The following is a 12,462-nucleotide window of genomic DNA, read 5'->3' as shown; positions in this document are numbered from 1 at the left end:
TTTTTTTAAATCAATCCAAAACCATACCGGGAGGGCAACTGAAGTGGGGAGCACTCAGATTACCAATTTTAAGAGTGAAACTGAGGAATTCCCTCAAATTTTAACTACATTAAAACAAAGCCTCAAAATAAATCTGCAATACATAAGAAAACAGAGCCTCCAACATCCAGACCTTAATAAAACTTCTGTGATGAAACAAGAATAAGAAATCCAAGGATACTCCAAAATTTACTGAATTATCAAGTAATTATTTTATAACAAATATAGCAATAGTTTGAGACCAGCTACTGCAAGAATTATCAGATACAAGTAATTGTTTTATAACAAATATAGCAATAATTTGAGACTAGCTACTATAAGATTTATCAGATACAAATAAGCTTTCCACATTTCAAAACTATTACTTTCTCCGAACATTTCCTATTACTAGTCACTGAGATTAGAATAAAATGTAATAATAAAGAAAACAGAAGGGGCCGGGGAGGTAGCTCAGTAGAATAAGTGCTTGCCTGGAGAGCACAGAGTCCTGAGTTCAATCCCCATTACTGTAGAAAGAGAGAGACAGAGAGAAAGGAAAGAAAAGGAAAGGAGGGAAGAAAGGAAAGGTAAAATGACAGGAGAAACTGACCCAGACAGTAGAGACCTACTTACAGGAATACTTTTAGAAGGAGGAAAATATAGGAGATTACAGCAACAGAAATTATTCTACTTTGTATACTTTTTTTTTTTTTTTTTTTTTTTTTTGCAGAACCGGAGATTGAACTCAGGCCTCTGCGCTTGCCAAGTTGCCAAGGAAGCACTTATTCCACTGAGCCATCTCCCCGGCCCTAGAAATTATTCTAGAAATGAATTTATAAAGTAATCTAATAACTAGCAGTCACACTTAAGTGTAATCCCTAGTTAACAGGAGAGAGACCTAAAATATAGAGCCCTGATGTCACTTCCATTGATCTCTAGTCCCTACAACAGTGTCAAGGCTTAGCAGTACATGCCTATTATCCCGGCAGCAACATCCCAAGTTCAGCCCAGCCTACACAATTGAGTGTGGGCTTCTTTCAAAATAAATAGCTCACTGTGGTGGTCCACGTCTGCATTCTCAGCACTTACACAGCTGAGGTAAGAGGGTCACCATGAGTTTGAAGCTACCCTCAGCTACACAGCCAGTTTAAAGTAAGCCTCAACTACACAGATGCCATGTCTCAAAAACAAACAAAAAAAGAAACTAGGAAAAAAAAAAAAAAATCAAAAGGCTGGGACTACTGCTCTGTGTGAAGGTCCTGGTTTCAATCCCTAGAACTGGAAGTGTGATGAGGTGTGTGTGTGTGTTACACTAAAATATACTACACTAAGAAAAACTGACAAAATTATAACAAAGAGATAGGCCAAATAGTTCAGCAGCTTAAAGCGCTTGCAAGAAGGCCCAGGGGCCGGGCGGTTCAATCCCCAGGACTGCCAAGCAGGGCACCTGGGGTGTGTGCTGAGTTAGCAAGTGAGACCAGGTGTGGTGGACTGCACCTGTAATCCCAGCTCTTGGGAGGCTGTAAACAGGTGGATCACTACAAGTCTGATCTAGTAGTAAGGCCCTGAACACCCTGTAGACCCTTCCCTAAAATATAAAAAAAGAAGAAGAAAAAGACGACAACAATGAAGCAGCAGCAGCAGCAGCAGCAGCAGCAGCAGAAGCAGAAGCAGAAGCAGAAGCAGAAGAAAGAAAGGTAGGGTTCTTTTCCCCAGCTGCCATCAAGGTGCTCAGTCCTACCGAGGAAGCTAAGGGGTGAGGCCCTCACTTCTTCCAGTGACTAGCACTGTGCTCAGCAGCTCGCCTCATGGCCTGTCATGGCCTCCTCTCTGAGCTCATCTGTATCTACTCTGCCCTTATCCTGCGAGGTGAGGTGACCATGACGGAGGATAAGATCAATGCCCCCACTGGTCGAACCTTTTTGGCCCAGCTTGTTTGCAAAGGCCCTGGCTAACATCAACATCCGGAGCCTCATCTGCAATGTAGGGGCTGGAGGTCTCCCTGCAGCGGACACTGCACCTGCAGGTGGCCCTGTGCCCTACTCCACTGCTGCCCCAGCTGAGGAGGAGAAGGTGGAAGCAAGGAAAGAAGAATCAGAGGAATGTGAGGACAACATGGGTTTTGGTCTTTTCAATTAAACCTCATTTTGTAACATGTTCAATAAAAACTGAACAGCTTTAAAAAAAAAAGAAGAGGGGAAGATAGCTCAGAGGCATAAGCACCTACCTGGCAAGTACAAGGTCCAGAAATCCATCCCTGACCCATATGGTGTGCTGGCCGGCGCACACCTGTAATCCCAGAACTTAGAAAGATAAGACAGGAAAATCACTAAGAGTTCGAGACCAGCATAGGGACTTCAAAAGTGACCACAGGGCCAGCCTGAACTGCCTAGGGAGACCCCGTCTCCAAAAAAAAAAAAAAAAAAGTGAAACTCTAAAATCAAAGAATAAAATTAAGTAAAACTAGATTTAAAAATTGAAACTAGTGAGAAACAACATAATAAAGATTGAGATTAGCCACCCTGAAGAGCAAACCTACTCAAATACTGTGTTTAGAAAATGTTATTAATGAGATTTAGTGTTTGAGTCTCTCTCAAAAGAACAACTGTCTGCTTTATTTTGTTGGTTGGTTGGTTAGTATTTTGAAACAGGGTCTTGCTGTATAGTTCAGGCTGCTCTGAAACTCACAGCCTGTCCTCAAAGTCACAGCAGTCCTCCTTTCCCAGTATCCCCAGTGCTGAGATTTCAGGTGTGCACACCATGCCCAGCAAAGAATGAGTGTTTGCTTTAGACAGTGAAACAGAAACTACTGAAATAAAAATTAATCTATCAAATTATTCTGTATGAGCAGGCTGTAGGAGTCATGCATATCTTGATGGCTAAATTACTGCTACTGCTGTTTTGGTCCAGTTAATTAGTTCTCCTTTGAACCCTACTATATATACATTTCTGACTGAAACATTTGCTAAACACACATGCACATGCATGTGCAAATGTGTGCATTCAGACACACACACACACACACACACAAAGTAAACATTACAAAACCAAAATAGAGAATATTTAACAATGAGATTTCTTTTCTCCTCACTGCTAACACGGGAAGTCACAATACATTCTAGATTATATCCCAACTCTTCACAGTACAATTTTGGGAAGGCAGTATCGTACAATGCCTGCACAGCACATTCTCCCTCAGATTTCACAGCCTACTCATGAAACTGATGAAATGTGTTTTGAGACCAAGTTACATCACAGAACAAAGACTGGGCGTGGAGGAGTCTGTCTGTACTCCCAGCACTTGGGAGGCTGAAAACAGGAGAATCACTACGAGTCTGATCTAGTAGTAAGACCCTGAACATCCTGAAGATCTTTCCTTAAAATACATTACAGAACAAAAGGACTCTGCTGATGTGACCAAGGCTACTAACCAATGCTGAATTAATCAAAAGGGAGATCAATGAATCTAATCACATAATCCTCCTATCTGAGTTATTAATTTCCAACTATGTTGGACATATAACAACAAACCTATAGTTAATAAAATAAGAAAATTTAGAAACAGTCAATCATACTTTATAGAAGTTCATAAGGGAGCACAAAGTTAGGAAATGAAACACAATTAATATGCAGGATTTTGTGAGCATTTTTGTTATGCCTGCAAGCAAGCAGGCCAAGGGTGTAATAAGCATTACCTGATTGAAGTCTAAGAATCACCTTTTGGGTAGATATCATTATTTCTCATTTTTTAAATGAGACGCAGACAGGTTAAGCTCCTTGCCTTAGCTCACAGAGCAACAGAAACAGAAAGAAGGGTAATAAAGATACATTCCACTACTTAGCTGTGAGAACATTCTGAATATTTTTGTCTTGTTTACAGTCACTTTCATTCAGGTTATAAAAACTAAGGTAACTACTTTTGCACAAGAAACCTATAAAATGTCTTATGCTTACCAAAGGACATATACCAGAAAGGTCATAAAATACAACTCACACACCTAAAAATTAAAAGCCCCAAAAGAAAGAGTAAATGCTTATTTTATAATACTTTGACAACAGAACTCTATGTATCAATGATAGCAAGTAAAAAAACTAATCAACAACTTGAATCTCACAAGCATAACTGAAGACAGAAATGGTACTCATTGCAATCCTACTACACAAAGGACACAAACAGGCAGGCCAGGGTGTGATGCTGACACTGATGGTGGCACTTGCCATTATCAAGCAAAGCCGTATGTAATGTACAGTACATTCAAAAAAAGAATGTTGCTAGACTTCAAATAAAAAGCTTCTTCAATCTTACTGATATAAGAACACAGAAAGTTCAACATGCTAAAAAGAACGGAGATTTAAAAAGTCACGGGGCCAGTCAGAGAGTTCAGCAGATTAAAGCACCTGCTTAGGCAGACAAAGGGACAGAGTTCGATTCCCCCTCATGAAGTGCCAGCCCTGCCCCCAGGGCCCACTAAAATGGCCATTGAGACTGTGTGTGGTGGCACACGACTGTAATTCCAGCACTTGGGAGGCTGAAAACAGGAGGATCACTAGGAGTCCAATCTTCTTAGTGAGACCCTCTAGACCCCGTACTAAATACATTTAATTAAAAAAAAAAAAAAAAAAAAAAAAAAGTCATTGCAAAGAGGGATTCCAGAAGAAAGGCCCCAAAATTTTGAATAAACTCTCACAATTGTTACTCCCATGAAATGTACATACCTAGAGGGGCTCTGAACAGCTCACAGAACTGGCACGTTCACATGTTGCAAACTAAGCCTAATTGTGATATAGTTTGGAATGTAAATCCAGCTTTAATATCCCTCTCAGAACAAAACACTGGTGCTCACTTTGGCAGCACATATACTAAAACTGGAATGATACAGAGAAGATTAGCATAGCCCCAGTGCAAAGATGACATGCAAATTCGTGAAGGGTTCCATATGGTCACAGAGACAACAATATGCAATGTATTAATTATTGAAAATGTCCTACTAATTGGTTTTGAAACTGTCTCACTGCAATGTTTCTCAATAAAATTTAAAAAAAGAACCAAAAAATTTTTTTAAAAAGAACAAAACATTGTCTACAACGAAGTAATAGATTCTAGTACCTTACCATCAATGTATACAACTTAAAATTATACACAAATGAGGTGGAAAAAACTATAGCAATAGAAGAACTTATAATAAAGAACAAAAATATTCAAAAGAAAGTGAGCAGATTTTAAAGCAGTTATTGAAAATTTGTGTAACGTAGAGCTAGTCATAACCAAAAGTATATAGGACACATGAAAGTTACAAAATAAAACAAAGTACAAATTCTCTAATTAATACGGAAATTAAAAACTTTATGAATGAGCTTTGTAACAAATTCAATGTAGAAGAAATAGGTACTCCTCTTGAAAGTAAATGAATACTTATTAAACTGATTCTAAGAAACTGAAAGTAAAAAAATACTAGAAAACAAGCTGAACCCGATTAATCTGAAACAATATCAAATATATCAACATGCATGTACTAGAGTTGCACAAGAGATACAATGTGTCAGAAAAAAAAAATAAACTTGTCACAAATTTGATGAAAAATATCAACTTACAGTTTCAAGAAGTTCAGCAAACCCCAAGCAGGATGAATACAAAGAAAACCACACCTAGGCACATCATAGTCAGACTGCTGAAAACCAAAGATAAAGAGAAAGTCCTGAAAGCAGCCAGAGGACATCAAAACATTATATACACAGGAATGATATAACATTAACTCCTGACTTCTCATCAGCAACAACAGGAGACAGAAAACACTGCCACATCATGTCAATCCTGGAAGAAGAAACTGTCAGTCAAGAATTCTATATTTTCAAGGGAAAAAGTAAAAAATGAATGCAAACTTCCAAATCTTTCCACCAAGAACATCCAAAAAAGCCTCTCAAAAGATACATAAAGGCAAGCAAAGGAAGATACAAAAGGTAGCAAGAAAGAAAGATCAACTAAGGCCTCTGTTGCCCAGAACAGAATCGATTCCCCCGGTTTCCTTTCTGATTCACATAGAGATGCTACAGAAGCTACTGATAATTCAGATTGCAGTTGCACTCATTCCCAAACAAGTAAGGCCCACAGTTTCTAGTTAAGAGTAGGAAAATGGCAGTCTAGCAGACAGAACGTTGGTAAACTATGATCAACAATCTATCAACTGAAATCAAACACCACAGAAAAAGGTTACCGTTTACATGTGCCACAATTCTAGACAGCACATGGGTGTAGATGGGCAGCCAGGAGATGCACACATACTGAGCAATGGAACCACCTTTGGTTCAGCAGTATCAGGGGAGAGAGCCTGGAACTCAAGGAGTACCGAGAGCTCCTCCCCCTCGAAAATCAGGACTCAAAACACTGTCCACGGAAATGTATTCATTCCTCCACCCATCATCAGTGGAGGTCAAGCAAAGAGCAACAAAGATCAGAGACAAGGTGCTGGCTGCAGAAGGCCTAGGGAGAGCCCACACTCACTTGTACCCAGTGCTGGTGAACAGAGGCTACTTTGAAACTAAATTTCTACACATACTTGGGAAGAAGGAAAAAAAAAAAACAAAAAAAAACACGGACCTACTTACCCCATCCCACTTTCAGTTAAAAGCCTGCTAAAATGGGTATAAATAAAATGCAGTCTCATAACAATATCCAAAATGGCAAGGAGTTGCTTTAAAAAAAAAAAAAAAAAACTAAAACCCAAAAACTACTCAAAGGAAAGGACAACAAATGCAAAACCTGCAAATTCAAAGATACCAGAATTTTCTACCAAATACTTCAGATTCTACACCACAAAACTATAAATGAAGCAAGACATCCTTCCATAAGTGAATGGATAAATAAAAGTGGTACTCCCTACAAAGAAATATTAGTAATTTTAAAAAGCCTAGTCATGAAAACATGACTAAAAAGACTGTACCTTAGGTTCTGTATCACATTGAGACTGGCTTCTCTACTGAAAGGCTCACGTGAATGATCATGCCTGTGGCATCATCTACCCACTCCCCTACCCCAGGCCCCACACTGGAGACTGAACCCAGAATCTTCACACTGAACTACAACCCAGTCCCTCTGCACCCCTTTTGTTCTAGACAGGATCTTTCCATACGCAGCTTCTCCTCAAATAGATTACACAAGTGTGTGCCATACTCTTTAAATGCACTTAGGCATTTAAAATATAAGACATTACATGTTTTGACCTGTTTGAATCTGAGGTTTGTAACTGAAATATTCCCTGAGAGAGCCTACTTATTTAGTTTTTGAGCACTGGAGATTGAACCCTGAACATTTGTACTGAGCTACATTTCTAGCCCTTTTAAAATATTTTCTTTTTATCTTAAGACAGGATTTCAATAAATCACTCAACTGCACAAGCTCAAACTTGTGATCCTTTTCTTCCTTTCACACTCAGATCCTTCTCTTTCCCCTTCCTTCAAGTCCATTCTCCCTGTTCCCGTTGCCATCCTATGATCTTCAATAAATGTAGCAACTTACTACATACTATGCAGTGTGTGCTTGGCAATGTTTTGTCATACAGAAGAGCCTAGACCATTCTTGGTCCACAGCCAGGAGTACACCAGCAAACCTTCAGAAACAGAGGCCTCAGCAATCCAAGACCTTCAGAGACATAGGCAGAAGGCGACAACCAAACAATCCAGCCAACAAGAAATGTAACCGCCACTGCACTGGGACTCCTTCTATTTTCCAGACAGAAAATAGATTCTAAGAGGAGAGGCAGACCGATCCCCACGTAGAGAAGACTAGACTGTGGGACCACCGGAGCTGCGTCTCAGCTGGGCTTACTCTGCTACTGATCACCTCGGAGGCTACAGCATGCACCTCATCGGGCACAGTAAAAACTAAAACTGATCACGAAAGGGAAAGACTGCCAGAAAAGAGAAGAAGGCCAAAAAGGACAAATGCTCCTGCCCGCAACAGGGGACTGAGAAAAACAAACCTGGCCCACTCAAACTGTGGCTTTTCTCTGCGGAGCACTTGGAAGCTTGCTCTGAATGTGGGCAGCCCTTTGTTTAGCACCAGGGTGTTTGTGATTCCCTGTGTGCTGTGGAGTGCTTCCTTTCCATACATTTTAATAATTTTCCTTCTCCTCTTCTGATTCTCCCTCTCCCCTCAGGCTTTTCCCATAGCAGTGTTCCACTTGTTTACTTGTTCATTTTGGGTAACTCAAAAACAGGCTTAAGAGACACAATATCTTCCCATGAGAGAAGAAATGAACTGATCTGTTCAAACCTTCAACCCCTGCTTTGGTGTAAATCAATGAGCAGCAGAGCCAGCTTTAGACATTTCATCTAATCTGAGTCTTAGAAGCCCACCTACAGTGGCCAAATCCTGTGGCTGGTAGCTAGCTTTGATTTGCAATCCTTATACTCATTTTACTTGCATTACAATGACTGTGTCTTTAGTGTTGTCTAAAAAGGCAGTGACTGAATTTTGAACTGTATCACCACTTGTGAATGTTTTATGGCTCAATCTAGTAAGCAGAGTTTTCACTAGGGATGGGTCTCATTCCCTTTTAATTGGTTAAGAAATATTCACCCAGTAAGGTACCCTACTTACAGACTTTTCAACCAGAAGATGAATTGTGTTTCTTGAAGAAATTCAATGGATCCAAGGAAGTAGCACAGGTACTCACTTGGGGCTTTAGGTGTCCATTCCCAAGGAGTTCAGCCTAATCAGGCTAAATTTCTGATGGCTTTAAAGAATTCAGCCTACAGCCAAGGAGATGGAGATGGCTCAATAGAATAAGTGCTTCCCTGGCAAGTGCAAGGGTCTAAGTTCAATCCTAGCTTCCACAAAAAAAAAAAAAAAAAAAATTCAGCCTAGCTAGGTAATAAAACCCAGGGGGACTTAAAAGGAACTTCAACCTCATGGGTTCCAAGGAAAGGTCCTACTAGGTTAAACACCTGGGGGGAAGTGCAGCCTGACCAGGTTAAACCCTCGGAGGATAAACACCCATGCTAATTTTTGCTACTCCTACCTACAGATGAGAATCTCATTCATTTATTCTCCACTCTGATGTCTTCTTAACCACTGGAACTGAGACCCACTCTAAGGCCCTTCAAAGAGATCATCATCTTGTATGCCTGTCTAGTAATAAATGTCTTTTGTATCCATTTGGGAAAATAAGACATGGCCTCCCCTTGGTGGCCTGGAATATAAGGCCACATTTCAATTACAGTTACTGTAAGGAGTAGGACAAATGGTCAGAGGAGAGTCCTTACATTCAGGCCTTTATGACCTTCTCCCTGATCTGAGCCCTAGAAGTCATCTTCTTTCAGGGACTGACGTTGATAAGGACTCCCTCTTACCAGCTCCCCCTCCTCACAGACTATCTCCGCAGCAACCTGCTTGGTCAGTGCTCTCAGGAAAGGAAGGCCATCTCCTGAGATCACTCCTCCTAGGTCTGGGTCTACTTACTAGAGGGACTTAGATGAAGGGAATACTACACCTGAGCCTGCAAGTACAAATGGAACAATCTGTGTGGTGGTTCCCTTTTCAGTCACAGATACTCAACAGTGCAAGGAGAAACTAAGTAAATTCTCTGAGGAGTCTGAAAAGTTTGCTGACAGTTTCCAAACCCTAATGATAGCTTCTGATCTAACCTGGTGAGATGTCTAATTCATCCTCATTTCTTGAAGCACAATAACAGTACAAAGGAAAAGGACTATAAAGGGTACAAAGCAGGACAATGACAAAATCTGTGCAGCTTCACCTCTGATAATCTGCTGACTGTGGCATTATTTGGCCCAAGTCAGAGAGGGCCCAAGAGAACCTACATAGTGGGAGAAGCTAGGTGAAAGTAACACATTCAAGGTCATTCTAGCTGGTATGTGACAAGGGACACCCAAACCTGTATCAGGTCTGTTAGTTGGAGTGTCAATGAGAAGCCATCGCCTTTCAGCTTTGATTAAAGAGGTCCTCTCTAAATACACTGTTAGACTGAAGTTAGTCAAGAGAAGTTCATATTACCCTAAAGTAGTGTTTCATCATATGGTCAGCTACAGATATTAGAAAAAAGCTCTAAAAAGCTCCAAAGTGGGGCCCCATGCTGAAATAAGCTAATGGGTTGATGCAATGTATTTGGTGCTCAAATAACTACGATGAAGCAGAGGACAAATGAGAACTGGATAAGAGAAGAAGGCAAAGAAATCAAAAATGTTTAAAATACTTTAAAAAGAGCCAGGTATGGTAGAGGATCCCAGCACTTGGGAGGTTGAGGCAGGAGGATCACTTCAAGTTCAAGACCAGCCTGAGTCACAAAGTGAGCTCAAGGTCCACCTGAACTGCAGAGTTAGACTATGTTTCAAAAGGGAAGATAAGAAAGAAAAAAAAAAAAAAAACTTTAAGAGAAACTGCAGCCTCAGATGTGTCCAGTTCTTTACTTTTTTCCATCTCCTCAAACGACATACCTGGACAACTCTCTTTAAGATAAAGATGTGTCTGCCCATTTCCTTTTACTTGGAAAAGGTCCTCTTTCACCCATGAAGAGACCTCTCTTTTGGTGGTTTCCCTAAGATTAGACCATTGTCTTCTTAGGAGTGGGCCATTATCTCCTACCATAAGAGAAGTGTTAGACAATTCTCTCCATAAGACTAAGTCTAAAACTAAAACCAAGATGATGGATTATGAAAGTCCTGACTTCCACATCCCAAACACATAAAAGGCCCCAAGTTCCAACTGTATTGTGCTTCCTTTCTCTGGGCACTGCCCTGTATTTACTCTGATGAACCTTTTCCATGCCTCTGTTAATGACTCATCCTGAAAAGTCCTTATCCATAACAGAGTCAGTGAAACTGCATATTTATTTTAAAGGGATTGGCTAAATTCCTTGTTTCAGCCTTGGGGATCCTCAGACCTAGTCTATGGAAGAGCCATTTAAAAAAAAAAAAAAAAAAAAAAAAAAAAACACTAATAGAAAAGCACTTCTTTTGGCATTAAGATACAGGATAAGGCTGGATTCACCGCTCCAAGGTAAAACTCAAACTGATAACCCACTAATATTACAGACTGCTAGACAGTGTTAGATTGTTTAGTTGAATTCAAACACCTACAGTATTTAGATGCCAATAGAATATTCACCTCTGACAGGACAAAAAAAAAAAAAAAGATACAAAGGAAAGATCATTTTGTATTTATATATACAAAATAGTTAGGATAGGTTTACAGCTACTGTCGCTTAACTCAAGGAGAAGAAAGAGGTGTACTAACAGTGTTTGGACAGAATATCCTGTCTGCTTCTTGTGCTATGGATAATCACTAAGAAGATAACAATGTACAGCATATTGATTTTCAAAACTGTCCTATTAATCAGCTGTGAAACTGTCTCATTTATATTTATTTCTCAATAAAAAAATAAAATAACTCAAACAGAGAGAGACAACAGAAGACAAAGAAAGACCACAAACTTCATAACACCTGTTGAAAAAATAGACAATCCCAAGTTTCTTTTTTTTTCCATTTATGTATTTTGGTACAGTGTCTCACTACGTAGCGTGGACTCATACTGATCCTCCTGTTTTCAGCCTCCACAGGGCTGGAATTATAGGGACACACCACCACACCCAGACTCCACTGCCAGCTCAGCATGCCCTGGGGGTGGGGCTGGCAAGGCGAGAAGAGCTGGGGATCAAACCCTGGTACATGCACTTAACAAAGCAGGTGCTTAGCTTGCCAAGCTATCTCACCGGCCCCCAAGTTACTTTTGAGGAGAAAAAAACACCAACCACTCTGGCAAAACAGATGGATAAAACAGTTTGCCTCATTCTAGATATACTACGTGAAGAATCTCCCTACTGTAATCTTGTTTATTACACTTACTAAAATAATAATTGTACCCAAATATATCTGAGTAGACTCTGGTTTAGAAACAACTGTTTTATATGTGCTTTTCCATCATCTGTCCAATCTGTGCTAATGGCCAGTTGCAACACCTACAGCTGTTTTGTTTGAGCCCAGCAATTTTTTTTTTCTTTAAGCCTTTTTTTTATATTTCCATGGAAAAGTTTATATAGATTATAAATTTATGTCTACAACTTAAGTTGGCTTATAGGAAAGGTAAGTGTCACTAAAGTTAATTCCACCTAGACTGCCAGATAATCAAGTCTAGATTTTAAAATGTAATGCCTATTGTTGTTTGTTTATAATAACTTGAGTCCTTCACTGGTCTAAAATAATGTGGGTCCTTTCAAAGGCTTCCTGAGCCAGTCGACTAGACAAGATGAGCAAAGCTCACCCTCCCGAGCTGAAAAAATTTATGGACAAGAAGTTATCATTGAAATTGAATGGTGGCAGACATGTCCAAGGAATATTGCGAGGATTTGATCCCTTCATGAATCTTGTGATAGATGAATGTGTGGAGATGGCAACTAGTGGGCAACAGAACAACATTGGAATGGTGGTAATAC

At 39.9% G+C, this 12,462-nt stretch overlaps 1 protein-coding gene, 1 non-coding gene and 2 pseudogenes across 4 annotated transcripts in view; 3 read left to right on the top strand and 1 right to left on the bottom strand.

The window, feature by feature from the left end:
- The window catches only part of Kmt2c (lysine methyltransferase 2C), a 300,385-nt gene that overhangs the window by 126,046 nt on the left and 161,877 nt on the right, over positions 1-12,462 (bottom strand). The window lies entirely within an intron of this gene.
- Positions 1,827-2,157, top strand: LOC111816123 (annotated as a pseudogene).
- Positions 4,855-4,961, top strand: LOC111816161. Its single transcript, XR_002820640.1, has one exon. It is a non-coding gene; the product is annotated as a U6 spliceosomal RNA (small nuclear RNA).
- Positions 12,270-12,458, top strand: LOC111816122 (annotated as a pseudogene).

The sequence above is a fragment of the Octodon degus genome, unplaced genomic scaffold (assembly GCF_000260255.1).
Source record: "Octodon degus isolate 3935 unplaced genomic scaffold, OctDeg1.0 scaffold00027, whole genome shotgun sequence".
Lineage (NCBI taxonomy): Eukaryota > Metazoa > Chordata > Mammalia > Rodentia > Octodontidae > Octodon > Octodon degus.
This window is presented reverse-complemented; position numbering and strand designations above follow the sequence as displayed.